Raw genomic sequence first — 20,070 nt, forward strand, 5'->3', positions numbered from 1 at the left:
AGCTATTTATGCGTCTTTGGGCAGAACTGAACTTTGCAGGCATCAGGGTTTTTATGTGCAGGTGGGTAGGTAGACAGAAGTTTTTCGTTAGACAGACACCGATTCTCACCCTTCAGGCTTGTTGTGAAGATGAAATGAAATATTGTGTCTGGCATGTTCCAGTCTCTCACTAAGAGGCAGCCGCTCCCAGTTGGGGCAGAAGCATGACAGAAACCCAGACAACTTGAGCTGTTAATTCTTGCCTTAGGCAAGCGCCTGGGTTACATATTTTGACTTCTTTCAGAGATAAGCAGAGTGGATGGAAGGCCTTAGGAAGTGGACTGGCTGGTTACCCAAGAGAAAGGCTGCCAGCCCCTCTGTCCATTTCAGGCCAGATCCCCGATTTCATGTGAGTCCTGACATGCTCTCCACTGACTGATTTTGCAAGCTGTATTATTTTTTAAAAGTGTTTATTTATTTTTGGCTGTGCTGGGTCTTCGCTGCTGCGCGGGCTTCTTTTGCTCTACTTGTGACAAAGTGAGGGTACTCTCTGGTTGGGGTGCGCGGGCTTCTCATTGTGGAGGCTTCTCTTGTGGAGCACGGGCTGTAGAGCACAGGCTTCAGTAGCTGTGGTGCACGGGCTTGTAACATCTGAGACCTTAGTTCTCGGACCAGGGATCGAACCTGTGTCCCCTGCACTGGCAGGCAGATTCTAAACCACTAGGCTGTCAGGGAAAGCCCCCTTTCTCAGTCTTTAGATCCTGGGAAGATTTTCCTCCCTGGGCTGCAGGGTCACATGTGGACCCAACGGATAAGTGACCCAAGTCTTAAACACTCCAGCATACCAGGAAGGAGGTGGGCTTGTTTTATCAGCTGGTAAAAGCTAGGCTGAGTTTGGCCTACTCTTCTAGTTTTGGTTCTTTGGCCCCTTCTCTGCCACCCACATCCCCTGTGTCTTGTTGATTCCTCTCTGACACCCCATGACAACTGAACCGCTTTTACAGGAATTCCCTCGCGTTTCTGTGCTCACCCTTCACTTTGCTGTGGCCATCACCATGCCTCATTTATCCTCGTTTGTCTGGGGGAAGGTCACTGGGGGGCAGTAGTCTCTTGGAAGGCCCTCTTACAAAGTGTTCAACGAGCCCCAGAGACCCTCCCTGGCCCCCAGGGCAAGAAAGCACGTGTTCTCTTGGGAGAAAGAAGCAGAGAGAGTAAATGGGACCCAGTGTAGTCACAGATGGAAGTCTGGGGCAGATGGTGTGGGTGATTTCTGTGGTAGGTGTCCCAGCAGAGCTCACCAGTGGCAGTCAGAATGAGGTAGCTCAGGCCTGGGAGACCCCACCCCCACCAGGGGCCACCCTAGCCTGATCCCAACCTCCTCCCACTTCTTTCTCCACGTACGCTGAGGTCTAATTCAGATCCACTTCTTTCCTCTTTACCAGAACTCATTCCGCATTCCCCGCATTGCTGAGCCTCTCCTTAGCACTTTCTCTGGATACATCCTGTTTCATTTTACCCTGCCTGCTAGGTGAGTCTTCCCCGAAATGCCCAGTTATTGACAATCAGCACTCCATGATTTGATTCAGAGAAACACAGGATTCTTCCTCCCCCAAAGGCACAGACCCACGTCCTGGGACAGATTAACATATATGCAATGATTAAATTAGAACCATCTGTCAGACCATCTGTATACAAAGCGGTAAGACTCGGGCTATCAGGGTGTAGCTCTGAATGTGAAGGGAGGGCTTCCTGGAGGAAGAGGGACTGATGCTGGTTGTGAGGGAGAAGCAGAGGGCAGCACGGTTGGGGCGGGTCAGAGGCGGGCAGGCCACAGAGCCCAGGACGGGAAGGGGTGACAGTGTTCCCATCGCCTCTCCACCCGTCTTCATCTCCGGGCAGCAACCCTTTCTGCTGGGGCATCCTCTCTCCGTCATACTCTCTTCATGGGCTTTCGTGCTCTTCTAGGTCTGCTCTTTCTGTAGCCTCCCCCAAAAGGTTCTTGAAGTAGATGCTCCTGCTGGAATCTGCATCCTGGCTCTGGACACAACCAGTTTACTGAGCCAGGCAGATGCCCAGAGAGACAGTGACCCTGGGTCAGTGGGGAACCTGTGGGTGACGGAGGTCCCAGGAATGAAGCAGCCCAGTGATGCTACACAGATGGAATTTGCTATTGGGGAGCCAGGGACGTCCCAAGTCGCTGACAATTCTTACTCCCTCACCATATGAAAGCAGGCCTTCTCTACGTGTCTCTTTATCTGAGTCACCCGGGGTGGCCTCAGCTGGCTTGGCGAGCAGGAAGGCAGTGGGGCTGTTGGCTTGTTTGGATCAGTTAGAGCCCAGAACCCTTCCCATGCCCTTCTGGGTCGTTTGGCTAGGGCCGGCGGGGAGTGGCACAGAGTGTGGAGGAAGGGGAACAGAAGGACCTTAGCGTGGTCAGGGGTGGGGTGGGGTGGGGGTGGGGGTCAGAGGACAACTGCCTTCCCCTCCACCAGCTCAGCTTCATTCAGGAGCTTCTCTGGGTCTCTTCTGGGACATGTTTGATATGATATTCAGAGCTGCCTTCAAAGAGCTTGCAAGGCAGTCACAGTCCTAAGCAACACTTTCTACCCCCTTGCAGGCTGGAGGCCACCTAGAAACGCTTCCCGCCTCTGCCCACCCCTCACTTTGTGAGCCCCTGTTTCCTGAACCCACTCCCTTCTCCAGAGCCCCAAGCTCCTCGTAGCCACTGCTCCTGTCCTTCACATCTTCCTCAGGAGTCCTGCTTTTTCTCTCCTGGATCTTGGTTGCTGCCTCCTCTTGACTTCAGAGAGCCTGTCCTGATTGGGAAAGGAGTCCCAAGGAGATCTGTCACTGGACGATTCCCCTTCCCCTCCTGCTGAGCACAATCAGGGCTCCTATCTGTAGGTTCTGCATTTCCGGATGCAACCAACCAATCACATCACAGGTGACTGAATCCCCAGATGCAAGATTTGCAGATGCCTTACCTGCGTGTACAAAGGGCAGAGCAGGAGGTTGCTGTTGTCATTCAGTCACCCAGTCGCGTCCCGTGGACTGCTGCATGCCAGGCCTTCCTGTCCCTTTCATCTCCCGGAATCTGCCCAAGTTAATGTTCATTGTATCGGTGATGCCGTCCAGCCGTCTCATCCTCTGACGCCCTCTTCTCCTTCTGCCCTCAATCTTTCCCAGCATCAAGGACTTTTCCAATGAGTTGTCTGTTCGCATCAGATGACCACAGTGCTGGAGCTTCAGCTTCAGCATCAGTCCTTCCAGCAAATATTCAGGATTGTTTTCCTTAAGATTGGTTTGATATCCTTGCTATCCAAGGGACTTTCAGGAGTCTTCTCCAGTTTGAAGGCATCAACTCTTTGGCGTTCTGCCTTCTCTATGGCCCAGCTCTCACAACCATACGTGACCACCAGGAAGACCACAGCCTTGACTATACGGACCTTTGTCGGCAGAGTAATGTCTCTGTTTTTCAACACACTGTCTATGTTTGCCATCGCTTTCCTGCCAAGACGCAATTGTCTTCTGATTTCATGGCTGCAGTCACCACCTGCAGTGATTTTGGAGCCTAAGAAGAGGAAATCTTCCATCTTTTCCCCTTCTATTTGCCACGCAGTACTGGGGCCAGATGCCATGATCTTAGTTTTTTTTTTTTTTAATATTTAGTCTTAAGCTGGCTCTTTCACTCTCCTCCTTCACCCTCATCAAGAGGCTACACCATTTTATATGACGGTCTAGCAAGACTGAGGTCTTCCCGGGTAGCTCAGCTGGTGAAGAATCCGCCTACAATGCAGGAGAACTGGATCTGGTTCCTGGGTCAGGAAGATCCCCTGGAGAAGGAATAGGCCACCTTCTCCAATGTTCTTGGGCTTCCTTGGTGGCTCAGATGGTAAAGAATCTGCCCACAATGCGGGAGACCTGGATTTGATCCCTGGGTAGGGGGCTACAGTCCATAGGGTCACAAAGAGTCAGACATGATTGAAGTGACTTAGCAGCAGCGTAACTGCGGATTTGGGTATCTGTAGGGCCCTTGAGCTTCCCTGGTAGCTCAGTGGGTAAAGAACCTGCCTGCGGTGCAGGAGACCTGGGCTCAATCCCTGAGACTGGAGGATCTCCTGGAGAAGGAAATGACTACCCACTACAGTATTCTTGCCTGGAAAATCCCATAGCTAGAGGAGCCTGGTGGGCTGCAGTCCACGGGATTGCAAAGAGCCGGGCATGACCGAACAGCTAACACAGGGCCCTTGAAACCCATGCCCTGCAGAGACCACTGTATTCAATCAGACTCTTATGAGCCACAAGTGTTTGCTCTCAGGATTCTCCAGTGGTCATCACTGTGACCAGACAGTCAGGCTCTAACTGTCTGTGTGGTCGTGAGCAAATCATTTTCCCTCCAGAATGCCTCGGTCTCCCTAGACAGACACCATGGGTCTGAACAAGATGCTTTCTATAGAGAGAGGCAGACGTGGCCTGAGGAAAAGCAGGAGACTCTGGGCAACTTCTATTTTTTATTTTTGGTCTTTTAAACTTTTTATTTTGTATTGGGGTGTGCTTGCTAAGTCGCTTCAGTTGTGTCTGACTCTTTGTGACCCTATGGACTGTAGCCATTCAGGCTCCTCTGTCCATGGGATTCTCCAGCAAGAATACTGGAGTGGGTTGCCATGCCCTCCTCCAGGGGATTTTCCGGACGCAGGGATCGACCCCACGTCTCTTACATCTCCTGCATCGGCAGGCGAGTTCTTTACCACTTTTGTCACCCGGGAAGCCCCTGTATTGGGTCTATAGCCGATTAACAATGTTGTGATAGTTGGACAGCAGAGGGACTCAGCCGTACACACACATGTATCCATTCTCCCCCTCAAACTCCCCTCCCATCTAGGCTGGCTGGGCAACTTCTTTTACTCTCCAGAATCTTACTTTTCTCTTCTGCAAAAAAGGGAAATGATCCACTTTCATAACTATCTTATTAGAGTTTCAAAAGATGGTGTGAATTAAAAGGGCAACTGTATCTATCCTTAGGAAGAAAGCAATCAGTAGGCTTCAGCTAACTTTAAAAAATGTGTGTGTGTCTTCTCTTGAGCCCCTTGATTTCCTGGGGGTAGAGATCAGGACCTCTGTGATAGAAGAGATTAGCTAATCAGGTCTTCAGGGAAGAAGCCCTGAAACTCAGCAGGTGGGACCGGGGCTCTGGGACAAGGAAGGCCCATGTCTGGCGCTGGCAGGGTAGGACCAGGCTTCCCGCAGATGCTCCAAAAAGGCATCTTTACTGAGTTAAGAAATTCGATCTAAAGCAGATGCTCAGAGCTGGCAATGCTTGCTGTCTGTCCTATTACCAGGACCCAGAATTGTAACACGGCTTCCTCCTGAGTCCCTTGCAGTGGGGGGTTGTGTGGGGGGTGGGGAGGTATGCTTGCTATGCCCCCAACTCCCATCTGTGTCAGGAATTAACAGGGCCCTGTGAGTAAAGGCTGATGCAGGCTAGCGAGTAACTGTTATTCACATTGCAGCTCTGCCTGGGGGGAGGGGCTGGGCTTCTGGAGTGAGGGGGGCTGAGGTGGCAGATATGAGGTGGCCCAGACCTGACAAAGGCTCTGGGGCCCCTTCTGCTTCGTGGCTGGAAGGCCAGGTTGACCTGGGCTGCATTTAACATTCAGGAATCAGACCTGGGCTCTTTCCTGGAACTGGCCTGTGGGCCTAGGGCAGGAGAGGGGAGGTGTGAGGCATCCCCCCTACACACAACTTCCCCACCTCCCCACCTTGCACAACCCCACAGGAAGTGCCATGGGCAGAGGAGTTGGCACAAGTTGGGCAACTGCCTGCCCCCCATCCCCCGCACCCTCACCCCTCAGGCCTATCCTGAGACCACCCTGGAGATTAGCCTCAGCTTAGCCTGACTGTCTGGGCTCCCTGCCTTTCTTGGAGCCAGGGGAGTCTTGTACTCAATCCAAGGAGGAACTAAATTGGGAGTGAGAAGTCCAAGGTTGTAGGGTCTGTCCCCATCTGTGTGGACACTCCAGGCTTGCTCCTTGGGCTTCACTGCCCACTATAGTGGGGAGGGCTTGTCCTCCCATGGACTGGCCACCCACCGTAGACACACTGCCCATGGGGGAGACGCCACCCACAGTGGACGCACCACCCATGGGGGAGACGCCACCCACAGTGGACACACCACCCATGGGATACACACCGCAGGCCCCACAGAAGAGGCCTGAGGCTCTGACCAAAGAGCTTCCCACTTCCTGCCTCCACCCTTTGCATCCTCGGCCTCTGTCCTCTCCATGAATGGCCAAGGTCCTGGCCGGTAGCCAGAGCTGTCTGGACAGGAGGAAACCAGGATGTGAGGAATGGCGGCGGCAGGAGGGACGCAAAACACTGAGTCCTCAAGAGCAGAAATTCCACCGGAAAGAAAACAATGCACAGGGGACGGAGTCACCTTCCAGGGCCAAAGGGGCAAGGAAAGGGACTGGGCTTTCCTGCCCAAATCAGGTAAATAACTCTGGGGAAAACCCAGTGTGAATTGTCTTCCAGGTGTGGGCACTGGAGTAGAAGGCCAGAGGTCTGGCTCCTGCTTTGGAGCAACTGGGAGAAATGGTCCCTGTTTCTTTTTCTGGCTTTAGGCAGATGAGCTCCCAGGGTGGGGATACAGGGTCTCCTGCCAAGGTCAGGAGGATCCCAGAAGAACCAAAGGAGCATCTGGTAAAGAAGCCCACCTATATAGGGACAGCCACAGCCCCCGCATGGCCAGGTGGCTGCTGGAAATCAAGTAAGACAATTCTAGATTCTAAGGCAAGATTTGCAGAAGCTGGAACCTGCAGGAGCTTCACTGGGGATGGACGAGGTCACAGCCAGGTCAGGGTGGAGGCCAGCCCTGAGTTCCCCACTGTTAGGGGAAGTACGCTGATTGAAACCACCCACCCTGGCCAGACACCATAGTAACCATCTGTGTGAGTTATTTTACGACAGGAGGTCCTGGTGAGGAACATGGAATTAACCAGCCACTACCAACTGGAAGAGATCGGGAAAGGTCAAAAGGAGATGCCATGTGTCCTTCACCTCCCAGAATCCTCTTCAGTGGAATCCATCTTAGTTGGGTGATACATGCGCCACGAGGAAGAACCCTGAGTCAGAATGGTTGGCCAGAGACAGCCTGGAAACTAATCCCATCACCATAAAACCCAAGACTGAGCCACATGGCAGACCAGTTCTCCTGGGTTCCCTGACCGTCCTGCTCTCCACGCACGTGCCCCTTCCCAGTGAAGTTTCTTGCTTTGTCAACACATGTGTCTCCTTGGACAATTCATTTCCGAGTGTTAGACAAGAGCCCCCCTTGGGCCCTGGAAGTGGTCCCCCTTCCTGAAACCTCAACTGTATATGATACCAGAGGGGCAAGTTCCTTCCTATTTCAGGACCCGGACCTGACTGACATTTAGAAAGAGAAAGAATGTGGCAAATCCCAGAGCTGGAGAAGAAGCCTACATCTGGAAAGGACAGAAAGGAGCAACCCAACAGGACTGCAGGGCCCCTAGCATCCCAGAGTCCCATGTGGGCAAGCCTGGATGAAGGATAGATACAGAGCCTTTGAAGACTCGTGCCCAGCAGCCTGGGTTTGTGATTGCCTTGTTAGTGTGTTGAGGCAGCTTCTGATCTGCAAATTAATTCCTTTCTAAAGCACCGGGGTCTGTGTGCCTCTTTGTTAGGGTTTTAGGAGATGCTCTCTTCCCCAAACTACAGGCTAAGGTATGCTGAGTGGTTGCTGTCTGCCAGGCTCTGGTTTTTGTTTTGGTCATACCATGCAGCATGTGGGTTCTTAGTTCCCCCACCAGGGATCAAGCCTATGCCTTCTGCATTGGAAGCTCACAGTCTTAACCCCCGGACCACCAGGGAAGTCCCACACCAGGCTCTGTCTGACTCTCATGATCTTAGTTCATTCTCCTACAGCTCAGAGTCGGGCAATGACGCTGTCTGCATCCTACAGATGAAGAAACTGACACAAAGATGAGTTGAATTTCTTGCTTGAAGTCACTCAGCTAAAGAGAGGAGATGGCTCCAGAGCCTTCAACTCTTAACTAGCCTCCATCCTATTTTTCAGTGCCTCACATGTCCCCCTAGCATTCCCCCTGCATGCCTGTCCCCCAAACCTCCCAACCCAGAATGAGACCAGGCTCTTCCCTCACTGTGCATCACACAGCCACCTTCCCATTGCCCTTAACACTTTTTTTTGAGGCGGGGGGTGGTTAGTGAAGTGAAAGTGAAGTCGCTCAGTCATGTCTGACTCTTTGCGACCCCATGAACTGTAGCCTACCAGGCTCCTCTGTCCATGGGATTTTCCAGGCAAGAATACTGAAGTGGATTGCCATTTCCTTCTCCAGGGGATCTTCCCAACCCAGGGATTGAACCCGGGCCTCCTGCGTTGTAGGCAGACGCTTTACCGTCTGAGCCACCAGGGAAGCGGGGGGTGGTTATTTATATTCAAAATTTTATTGGAGTCCAGTTGCTTTACAGTTATGTTAGTTTCTGCTGTAGAGCAAAGTGAATCTGCCACACATATACATATATCCCTTTTTTTTTTGGATTTCCTTCCCATTTAGGTCACCACAAAGCACTGAGTAGAATTCCCTGTGCTATACAGTAGGGTCTCTTATCTCTTTTATACACAGTATATCTCTTTTATACACAGTATCAACAGTGTATATATGTCAATCCCAATTCATCACCCTTGACTCTTTCCTTTAGAACTCTTCCGATCCTGGTCTCATCCCTTTTTTCCCCTCAGATCTGCTACCAAGCAAGGAACGGATTCCCACTCAGGTCTTAAGATTCACCATTTTAAACCCTTCTGAGTCACACTCACTTTCGAATTATGACATTCTGTGCCTTGATCCAGCAGTTCTCACTCCCTATTTCACCTTAGGGCCAGCCAGGAGCTTCTGAAAAGTCCTGAGATCCAGACTCAACCCTGACTGTTGGAATCTTGGACTGGAATCCTGGAATAATGGACTTTGTTTTGTTTTTCCAGCTCTTTGGATGCTTTGAAATTGAGACTGTGACCTTTAAACTTGATGAGCCAGGGACCTGAAATGTTAGGCACCTGATGCCCTGGGGTGGTTGTTGGAGGCAGAGACTCCTTTTATTGCACTCGACTGAGTCTACCTGACAGCTGGTCAGTGTTCCCCAAGGCCTGGAGGCTGGGTCACCTGGTGACAGGGAGCTGCAGCCTCTGGCGGTGGGCTGGGGAGGAGGCCAGGCGTGCTGAACTTTGACCCAGTTGCTCCATGAGCAGTTTGAGCTGGTTTTCTGCTACCTTGCACTTCCTGTTCGACTCTGAGCTGGGTGGAGAAGTGAGAGAGGAGATGGGAAGCTAGTTCAGGGCTGGAGGAGCCAGAAGGTGCTTCGAATGTAAAGAATAAAGGCTACTATCATAATTGTCCTCTGCTGGCATTCTTGGAGAGATGCTTTCGTCGTGTTTTCTGCTCGCGGGGAGAATATAAAAGTGCTGGAGCTGGAGATATGGCTTATCCCTGGAGGGACTCAGGGCCCTGTTCTAGAGAAAGACGGGCATTTCTAAAGATAAGGGGTTCCAAAGAAGTTTGGGCCAAATGCCTCTTGAGTGACACATGAAACCAGGCAGACAGCCAAGGCCTGGGGCAGGTGAGGAGAAGTCCAGCCGAGGGGTGTAGGGGAGTGTGACAGCCTTGAGAAGCAGAGAGTCATTTGGGCAGAAGGACCCCAAACAGGAGGGCGGGAGATTTGCTCAAGTGTGCACGAATGTGTGTGTGTGTGTGTGTGTGTGTGTGTGTGTAGCCTGACAGCCTCACTGATTGATCCCTGCCCACCCACCTGCCCAGACCTGCTCTCTTAGTCAGTCCCTATGCTGGGAGCTTCTGCCCCTAGGCTCCAGGGTGCTGATGAGGCCTCCGTTATTCACAGCCCAGACTGACAACTGGCTCCCTGGGGCCCATTCCCTCTTCCCCAGGATGCAGCCCGGCCTGCCAGCTCACCACTCTGCGAGGCTGGCCCCAGACCCAGACAGCCTCGGGCATGCCAGGGTTGGCAGGAGCCTTGGGGGCCCTGTAGGCAGAGACCTCGCCCTCCTCCTGAGTCCTCAGCTCCACACGGGCCAGCTCTGTCTAAGGACCAGGCAGTCTGGGGAAGCAGAGGAGCCGTTGTCTTGTTTCAGGGTCTAGCTCCTTCAGAGGGGACACCAGAAAATTAGGTGGCATCCCTTCTCATCCTGAGCTCCCATTTTTTTAATTGTTGTTTTTTTTTTTTCTGACTTCTTCATTGTGGCACACTGGCTTCTCTTTCGGAGCATGAGCTTAGTTGCTCCTGAGGCATGTGGGATCTTAGTTCCTCACCCAGGGATCAAACCTGCATTTCCTGCATTGGAAGGGGGATTCTTAACCACTGGACCACTAGGGAAGTTCCTCTGAGTTCCTGCTTTAGGAACCATTCTGTTCTGGGTGTGTCAATGTCTGGACATAAAGCTGAACCAACAGAGCGGGGCTCCGAGGGGTTTTCTCCTCCAGCCTTCCCTCTTTCCAGAAATGGCCTCCATCTTCCCTGTGCTGGTAGCTTACTCAGGGAAATGGGGGTGGAGGTGGGAGCTAGATGGAAAGCCCCTGACTCGGGAACTCCCTGTTACCACTTCTGAGAATCCCAAGGGGCTGGTAGGTGAGGCGAAGAGGTCGTGTTGTGTCTAGCACCAGGGGGTGGGGGAGGGGCGGGGGCTGGTTTCCGGGCTGAATCAGGTGGTGAGCTGTGCAGCAGGTGGACGGCCCAGGGCTGTCCCTCGGGGCCTGGGGTGGAGGTTCCCTGCCCTCTGACAGGGCTTTCCTGTCTGGCAGACCGTTAGTTCTGCTGCGTCTGGACACGCGTGCGTTTGTGTATGTTGGTGGGGGGGAGGAGATAGGCCTCAGCCAGGGCCCTCCCCCGCCCCCAGCCTCCCTGACACTCTCAGCAAGCCCAGCTCAAGGATGGGGAAGAGGACCCAGAGCAATGGGAATGAGAGAGGGAGCCGGGAAGGCATTTGTCTCGGGGGCCGGGATCTGAACCGGCCACATCTGTCTCCTTTCCATCTAGACCATCTGATTTCCATTCTTCCCACCCATTTCTTGCCTCTGGAATGTTCCACCTCCCCTGCTTTTCTTACGAAAGCCAGCTGTCCACAGAGACTCCTAAGATGCCTCAGCTTCTGCTTCTTCCCCGAAGCCTTCCCAGCCTCCCAGGCCACCCTGGGCTATCTCTCCTTTGAAGTGGCTCCCTCGTAGGACCCACACAACCACACACTCAGCACTGGATTATTCACATGCGTTTGCATTGTTTTCCCCGACAGGCTTGTACATCGTTTAGAGGTAGGGACTGTTTGGGTATAAACTTTCCGCCTGTGTCCTGTGATACTGCCGCACGTGGGCGGGACTTGGGCCGGACAGCCAAGTACCTTAAAGTTAACATCGCCTTCTGAGAATTCAATTAGGAAGAAACTCAGTTTAGGAGAGGATATTAGCCCTCTGTAGAAATTACCTAGGAGACTGTCTGTCTGTGAATATCCCAAATCCAATTAAGGAGACCTGGGTGAAACCTCAGAGGAGCAGATAAGGTTGTGATTGCATTTAAGCGAGGTAACTGCATTGTCTTCTACCCGAAGGAAGATGCCAAGACGAGGGGAAAGTTCCTTCTCATATAAAGGCAGGTCCAAGGAGACCCAGCTTGGTGCCAGGTCTCCAGGCCGTGCAGGAGAATTGGTGTCACATTCCACAAACTGCTTCCCTGGTGGCTCAGACAGTAAAGAATCTGCCTGCAGTGCAGGTTTGATCCCTGGGTCGGGAAGATCCCCTGGAGAAGGGAATGGCAACCCACTCCAAAGTTGCTGCCTGGAGAATCCCATAGACAGAGAAGCCTGGTGGGCTACAGTCCATGGGGTGGGAAAGAGTCGGACACGACTGAGGAACTAACACTTTCACTTTTCACTTTCCCACAACTGCAGTGGCCAGGACCCAGGACGGGTGAGCCCAGAGGTGGCAAGGGTGCCCCAGACTGTCATCCAGCCATTAAGCTCATCTGGCACCCCGGCTTTCTTCTGCTTCCACGCTAAAGCCACATGCTGAGGTTCCCGGGAGAGATGAGTCCATGTGCCTGGGGATGTCCAAGCCAGCATTTGGGGTCTGTGAGCTATTCTTTGCGAGTCCACTTTATGTTGAAAGTGAAAGTGTTAGTTCCTCAGTCGTGTCCGACTCTTTGCGATCCCGTGGACTGTAGCCTGTCAGGCTCTTCTGTCCATGGGACTCTCCAGTCTTGAATACTGGGGTGGCTTGCCATTTCCTTCTCCAGGGGATCTTCCTGACCCAGGGATTGAACCCAGGTCTCCTGCCTTGCGGGCACCTGAGATTGGCTGGTCCAGGGTGCACACGTGTAGCCAAGAAGGAGGTGCTGGGCTGTGATGAAGCACCGTGTTAAAGCCACTGTCTGGGTGGCAGGTCAGCCTTCCTCCCAGTCATGCCTTCCCTGGACACTTCTTTTTTTAAACTAATTTTTTGGCTGCACCAGGTCTTAGTTGGGGCATGCGGAATCTCTCGTTTCTGCATGTGGGGTCTAGTTCCCCTCAGGGATCGAACCCTGGGCCCCCTGCACTGGAAATGCAGAGTCTTAGCCACTGGACCTCCAGGGAAATCCCATTCCCAGACATTTTTGCACTTGCTGTTTGCACTGGTTACTTAGAGGCTGCTGCTGCTAAGTCGCTTCAGTCGTGTCCGACTCTGTGCGACCCCAGAGACGGCAGCCCACCAGGCTCCCCGTCCCTGGGATTCTCAAGGCAAGAACACTGGAGTGGGTTGCCATTTCCTTCTCCAATGCATGAAAGTGGAAAGTGAAAGTGAAGTCACTCAGTCGAGTCCGACTCTTAGCGACCCCCTGGACTGCAGCCTACCAGGCTCCTCCGTCCATGGGATTTTCCAGGCACAAGTACTGGAGTGGGGTGCCATTGCCTCCCGCTGCATGGTGGCCTGATGGTGCAAGGGGTGTTTTGTCTCTAAAAGGATCGAGAGAAGACCCGTGATCCCAAGGGGTGGGTGACAGAAGGAGGGAATGGGTGGCCTTGGATCAAACATGTCTACATGCCAGGCACTGTCTGAGTGCGTTTACATCCTTCATCTTTTTTTATTTTTAAAAATTGTTTATTAATATATTATATTGGAGCATAGCTATTTAATAATGTTGTGTCAGTCTCAAGCGTACAGCAAAGTGATTCAGTTATACATGTATCTCTTCTTTTCCAAATTCGTTTCCCCTTTAGGTTATTACAGCCTATTCAGCAGCATTCCCTGTGCTATACAGTAGGTCCTTGTTGGTCATCTATTTTATTGGTTAATTTTTACACGTTCTTCATCTTGCTTGTTCATCCGAGAGCCCTCGTGCTGTTTTACCACACCCATTTTACAGATGAGGGACGGCGGTTCAGAGAGGTGAAGGAGCCTCTGCAGAGGTCACCTGCTTAGCCAGCGGTGCAGCTGGGGTTAAATGGGGATCTCCTCGCCTTGACTCCTGTTCTTTTAGGAGAGGGAGGAAGAAGCCAGGGGGGAAGGCACATGTGACTGTGTGTTAGGAGAGGGGCCTGTGGGGGGGAGAGGTGGATGGGACATCAGGGCACTTCTGGAGGGCTCTGCTGCTCGCCCACGCCCAGCATCTGCCCTCGGGGTGGGGGACAGACTTGGCCACTGTGATCCTGTGCTAAGGATTAAGTGGTAGGAAATGAGCTTCAGGGAAATTCCAGGCTTGATTCTCTAATGAGGCAAAAGTTGGCATGATGCCCTTCCCAGGAACACCCTGACAGCAAGTCCCCCACACCCGTGTGCTTTGCTAGAGAGCAGGCATACACCTCACCTAAACAAACTGGCACAGATGCCCGGTGGGCCCAGCCACAGGCACAAACCCACACGTGGGGCGTGGCACTCACTGCTTCTCAACATCTGGGCACAGATTCTCCCTAACAAACCCCAATCCAGCTTCTGTCTCCCCCGATGGACCACTTCCAGCTGATGCTCAGACATCCCAGCCTCCTTCCCTTCCTCTCCCGCTGCCTCCCCCAGGCCTCAGATGGAGGAGACCAATGACGCAGGGTCTCCCTGAGCATGAATGTGCGTGTTCTCAAGTCTCTGCAGCCTTGCTCCTGCTGCCTGGTGTTCTGCGGTCTCTATTCTCTTCTCCTGGGATCACACAGGAGCCAGCATCTGGTCTGGGGCCAGCTCCCAGCACTTTCCCCGGGGGCGATGATGCTCAGAATGCTTTCCCGGGAACCACCCCCCAGTCCACCTCTCCGGGGAGATGTTTTACTTTCTGTCTCCCTTTCCACTAACTTCCCACATGACACCATTGCACCCCTCCAAGAGATACCTTTGCCCCAGAGTACAGCGTCTTCTCAGCTGTAAAAGGCTTTTTCTGGAAGAGAACCACGGAGACACAGGAGCTGAGAAGGAAACTGGGGAGCATGGTTCCCCCTGCCTGAGCCCTGCAGGGCCGGCCTGGAAAGGAGACAGTGCCTGGAGCCCTCATGCCTAGGGTTGCATACGCCCTTTCCTAGGTTCTAGCTCAGCTCCCACAGATGAGTGACCCGGGGAGTTCCAGCTGCCCTGGGCTTGGGCCTAGGAGCCTCCCATGTGGTCTGTGGGGTGTCGGTGGTGGGGGCCAGCTGCAGGAACAGTACAGCCCTGGGTCAGGTCTGCAGGTCCCAGGCAGGGAGAGCCAGAACCAGGCTCCCCCATGGCCCGCCCTCTGCTCCCATGTTTCCATGGTTCTCCGACCAGGAAAAGTCTATCTGCTGACAAGAAGCTGTGCTTTGGATGGGAATAGAGTCGTGCAGGAAGTTGGTGGAAATGGAGAGAAAGAAAAAAAGCCTCACCCAGGAAAGATGGACTGGGATGTTTTGCAGTTACATGGAAAAAAAGAGAAATGAGTTGTTTTTTTCTTTCCCTTTCCTGAGAACAAAGACGATAAAGAGAACAATGAGCAGGGCTGAATATTCCTAGTTTTTTTTTTTTTTTTTTACTTTGGCTAGTGGCTCAGACGGTAAAGAATCTGCCTGCAATGAAGGAGACCCAGGTTCAATTCCTGAGTCAGGAAGAGCCCCTGGAGAAGGAAATGGCAACCCACTCCAGTATTCTTGCTGGGAGAATCCCATGAACAGAGCAACCTGGCAGGCTACAGTCCGTGCTGCTCCTAACTCAGCATGTCTATAACTGAGTTTGCTTTTCTGCAGGGGCTACACTTCGCACCTATTTTCCTTTGACTCTATGCCTAATGCATCCTGCACCTGGTGTTTACCCTTACGACACCCTTCCTCTTGTAGTTACATGACAGAAAGGAGACCACAGAGCCATGGAACTGCTGGACTCAATTACTGGGTTACTGACATCGGCCTGTGACTGTTTTTTGACAAGCTCCAAACACCTTTGGTCCTCTTCACTGATCCCCAACTGTGAGCCCTCATCTTATATAAGCCCCTAGACTTCTCCCCTAAAGGACGTCCCTATAGCTCAAACGGGTAAAGAATCTGCCTGCAATGCAGGAGACCAGGGTTCTATCACTGGGTCGGGAAGATCCCCCGGAGAAGGGAATGACAAGCCACTCCAGTGTTCTTGCCTGGAGAATCATGTGGACAGAGGAGCCTGTCAGGCTACAGTCTGTGGAGTTGGAAAGAATCGGGCCAGGACTGAGCGACTAACACACACAGAGAGACTCCTCATGGAACGTGGGCACAGTTCTTGAGGCACATGAGCCTTCTGGGTTCCCCTCTCTGCTGGCTGAGAGTTAAAACCACCTTTCTATTTCCTCCAAAGCCCGTCTCCATATTTTTCATTTGGCTTCAGTGGGCAGAGAAAGCCAAGATTTTGGCCAGCAATAGATGTGACTCCCAGGAAGGTGCCGTGTGCCTCGCCTCGCCAGGGAGTGGTAGAGAGTTGGCCCCAAGCCAGCCATGGCTGGCATTGACCTCTGCCCAGCTCCTTGTGACCCCATTTACATAATGTAACTTCACCATTCCCGTCTTTAAATCAAGGGTGATAATAAAATGTACCTGCTGGACTTTATTAATACAGGTAAATGCAGAGCGGATGGAGAGAGAACTGCCTCTCAGAGTAAATGTCCACACATAACCTTCATTCATTTCTGCATTCATTCGTTCATTCAGAGTCTACTGCTTCTCACACAATATTCTACAGGCATAGGATGTATTAGTGCACAAAACAGGCAAATTGTCCTGTCGTGGGGCTTGCTTTGTACCTGGGGTAGAAACCGGGGAAGGAGACAAAACAATAAACCATAAGCAGGATAAATAATCCTATGAAACAGCGTGTTGGGAGGTCAAAGTGCTCTGAAACAAAGAAAAAGTACAGAGGAGTGAGATTACCATCTTTTTTTCCCAGAGTTTGGATCATTTCACTGTTACTCACGCTTCCTCCTAAGGAAAAGGGATAAATTCTTTTTGCCTTCGGGCCTGCCCCAGCATTTCCAGCTCCTCCCCTTGTTCCATCCAACCATGTGAGTGTGATAGGGATGAGGTTTTAGCACAAATTCACTCATTTGGTCTTTCCACTCACCGGTATTTACAGAACACCTGATTATGGAATGTTCCGTGTGAATCAGAAGTTCTTGACCTGAAGGGTTTTGCAGGTGAGGATGTGTGTGAATAATCGAGGTGAGAAAGTGGTCAGGGCGGCCAGAGATGGGTGGGAAGCGGGCGCTGGAGGGGAGAAGCGAGCGGTCTGAATGCAGCCATCCTGCGCGTGGACCTCCAGCCTCCACGCTGGGTTTCGGGGCCTGATCGCTGGCTCCTTGCTTTGGCTCTTTTCTTCCAATGAGCCTGTCCCTAACGTAGGGTTCAAGGCAGAGAAAATAGATGCTGCTCTTTCTGAAGAGGAAGAGACATTTTCTGAGTTGACCCGGAAGCAAAAGCAAGACGCCAGAGCCCTGCTCCCCCGACCTCAGTGATGAAGAATGATGCTGTGACCATCTGTCCAGCTGTGTGCCTGGCCTGTGACACGGCCCCACTTCCCCACCCTGCAGAGTCTGCGGCCTGGCCACTTGCAGACTGGCCCACGGCCATGAGCAGAGGCCACGGGCCTGCCGCCTCTGGGGCGGTGACTTCTCCAGTGCAGAGGAGAGACCCAGGTTTGAGGGAGGAGGCTCGGCTGCATGGCTGGGGACTGAGGCCACGTGTTTCTGACCACAGGCGCAGACAATCCGCCTTGGGGCTTTGGAGCTAGAACAAGCCGTTCTCCCAACACTCAGCGCTCACATGGACCCGCAGGCTCTCCCGCGCCCGGCCCCCTCAGCTGCTGAGTCACCCTCCCCAGGGTTCACAGAGGCGCCGGTCCAGAGCCAGGCTGAGTCAGTAGATGATGAATTGCAGAATTCTTATTCAGGCTGTCACCGCAGCAGTGGTGGGCCCTCATCCCCACCTCCTGCTTCCCAACCCGGCCACTTAGAGCATTCTCTTATCACTTGTCATAACAGACAAGTGGGGGAAGGGGTGCTCTGGCAACGAGCACAAGACGGGGCACTGCCAAGCTTCCCTTTCTGTGTCTAGATTCTGGACCTGGATGGGTCCTGGCCTGTTAGCTCAGGGAAGAACCTGGGATCTCGTTTCGTTCAGCTCTCTCATCAATGAACGAGGAAACGACATGGGCTTAGGATTCAGAGCTGCTTGAAAGGGAAGCTCTGGGGTCAGAAACAAAATCTGCTTGTAATGAGCAAACCTCCCAGGTCTAGGGTTCCGCGTCTCTAACACAGTGCTGGTGGTGGCCACTTCCATTTTGGCAGTCGATGGATGTGAAGCGCAGGGAGGCAACCCTCGGTAACTGCTATTTGATCCCTGCATTTGACTGGGAGGACAGAGGTTGAGTGAATTACAAGTAAGGACCGGAGAACTTCCTTCTTCCTGCTCAGGACTCAGAGAGGAGGGTCAGGGACTCCTGGAGGGACTTTGGAGAGCAGGTCAGAGGGGGTAGGTTTGGCCAGTAGGTGGATATTCCTAGAGCCTGGATACCTCCCAGCCCGGCAGGGGCCAACGTGGTATCACAGGCGCAGCAGGTCAGGTGGAGCCCGTAAACCAGAAAACAAGCAGAGACCAGTGATGGGCACAGCCACCCTGACCTGCGCCCTCTATTCACCTCCTTTACACACAACTTCGGGGGTCCTGCTGGGCCAGATCACCTGCTGGCTCCCTCCCACGAAACGTGAGCTTGGAAGATGCAGACCTCTGCCTAGAGGGCCCCTCTGTCCTACAGAGGCAGGAGTGGCCTGGGACGAGGATGGGGGAAACACAGATGATGACAGGGCCGATCACCCTGCGCCTGGATTGTCTCCAAGGGCTCCGGGTAGCATCTTCGCAGTTATAGCAGGAGGGCCATACGATCTGATTCCCTTCCCTACCTGGGTGTTGATCGTTCCGCACACGCATGAACCATCTGAGAAAAGGTTCACATTTTTCAAAGGAATTTATTAAGAAACGGGGGGAAAATATAAAGTACACAATCAAAGGAATCAAAGAGTTTACAACATAGCTTCTTCAGGCCAGCGGCAACTAAGAAATATTTGCTGAGCCGACACCAAGGGTACAGAGGCCCCAGTTCCATTTTCAATCCCATCTCCCTTGGCTGCTAACCCAGTCAGCTCGAAACTTCCTCCGAAGAGAAGTCAGATTGCCTTCCCAAACCTCCCCAGACTACTTCCCAATTGCCTTTACAGCCCTTCTCTGCCTGGTCCCAGATTCCTCACCTAGGCTTTGGGTGAGGTCAGCCAGACCCTGCTGAGCCTTCTCCACCCTTCCAGTCACTCTAAATCTATTTCTGTTCCCATCTGGATTCATGTAATTGAACTATATTCATGAACCAGTTGGGCTGGCTTGATCTGCTGCCTTTGGTCAAGTTACCTATCTTTCTAAGCCTACATCTGAACCTGATCCTTCTGTGGGGAACAACTTCTTGAGCAGTGTCTCTCACAGCTCCCTGCCCCAGTTAGTCCAAGGCTACTTTCTCCCCCAGACAGAACTCTGCGCCTGCGTCCAACCTCCCACTTAACTTCCAGGTGGCTTTAGTTCTCAGCTAACCCTCCTGGGTGCTGGTGTAGTCGCTAAGTTGTGTCTTAGCGACTTGAGGCCTCATGGACTGCAGCCCACCAGGCTCCTCTGTCCATGGGATTCCCTGGGAAAGAACACTGGAGTGGGCTGCCGTTGCCTTCTCCAGGGGAGTCTTCCTGACCCAGGAAGTGAACTCTTCACCGCTGAGCCACCAGGGAAGCTTGGGAGAGATGATCAAAATACCTTGATATTGGTACGCACTTACCACATCCTGCCCAGCTCAGGTCACCAACCTTATCAACCTCCTTGGAAGTTTTCTGACTTCTCTTTTGGACATCGGCCCCACTGGAATATTATCTCTGTAGATTATTCTATGAATGGCTTTATAGATACAGTAATAATAAGACTAAGGCAAAAGGAGAGCGAATCCCTCCCAAATTGTTATCTTCTCTTACAAAAAAAAACAAAACTGGGCTACTCTTGCCGTTTCTTCTACGTGTTAGTATACAGGTTAGTATAGCCTGATTCTCAGCTGGCTTTTAGAAGCAGAATTCAGCCTTAGCAAGATGGCCATCGGTCCCTTCTGCACCTACGGTCACTGTTGAGTCTTAGCAAATGGCTTCTTCAAATAAACGCTGGAAGGCAGAACTGAAGAATCTCCTCCAACAGAGAAGCAGGTAACAGCTCTTCCCAGACATTCTCGAGCCTCCCTCACAATACATGCATACCACATCCCCTTTCAGGCTTACCCTGACAGAAAAGCATTAACTCAGTACTATGAACACAAGTTGGTTAAAATTTTTCCTAAGACCTCCAGTTTGAGCTTTGAGGGTGTACAAAATTCTCCACGCCTCTCAGCCAGTCCTCACGATAACCCTGTGAGGTGGGCACAGTGGATATTATGATGGGTCTTTTACTGATGTAGAAACAGGTCCACAGAGGTTAGGGAGCTCGACCAATATCACACAGCTGCTTAGTTGGAAGAAGATGAAAGTGAAAGTCGCTCAGTCCTGTCCAACTCT

At 52.4% G+C, this 20,070-nt stretch overlaps 1 non-coding gene across 1 annotated transcript; it reads right to left on the bottom strand.

Moving 5' to 3' along the window:
* Window positions 1–8,357: 8,357 nt before the first annotated feature.
* Window positions 8,358–8,429, bottom strand: TRNAC-ACA (transfer RNA cysteine (anticodon ACA)). Its single transcript has one exon. It is a non-coding gene; the product is annotated as a tRNA-Cys (tRNA).
* Between the last annotated feature and the right edge of the window lie 11,641 nt (window positions 8,430–20,070).

Source organism: Bos javanicus, chromosome 25 (genome assembly GCF_032452875.1).
Source record: "Bos javanicus breed banteng chromosome 25, ARS-OSU_banteng_1.0, whole genome shotgun sequence".
Classification (NCBI taxonomy): domain Eukaryota; kingdom Metazoa; phylum Chordata; class Mammalia; order Artiodactyla; family Bovidae; genus Bos; species Bos javanicus.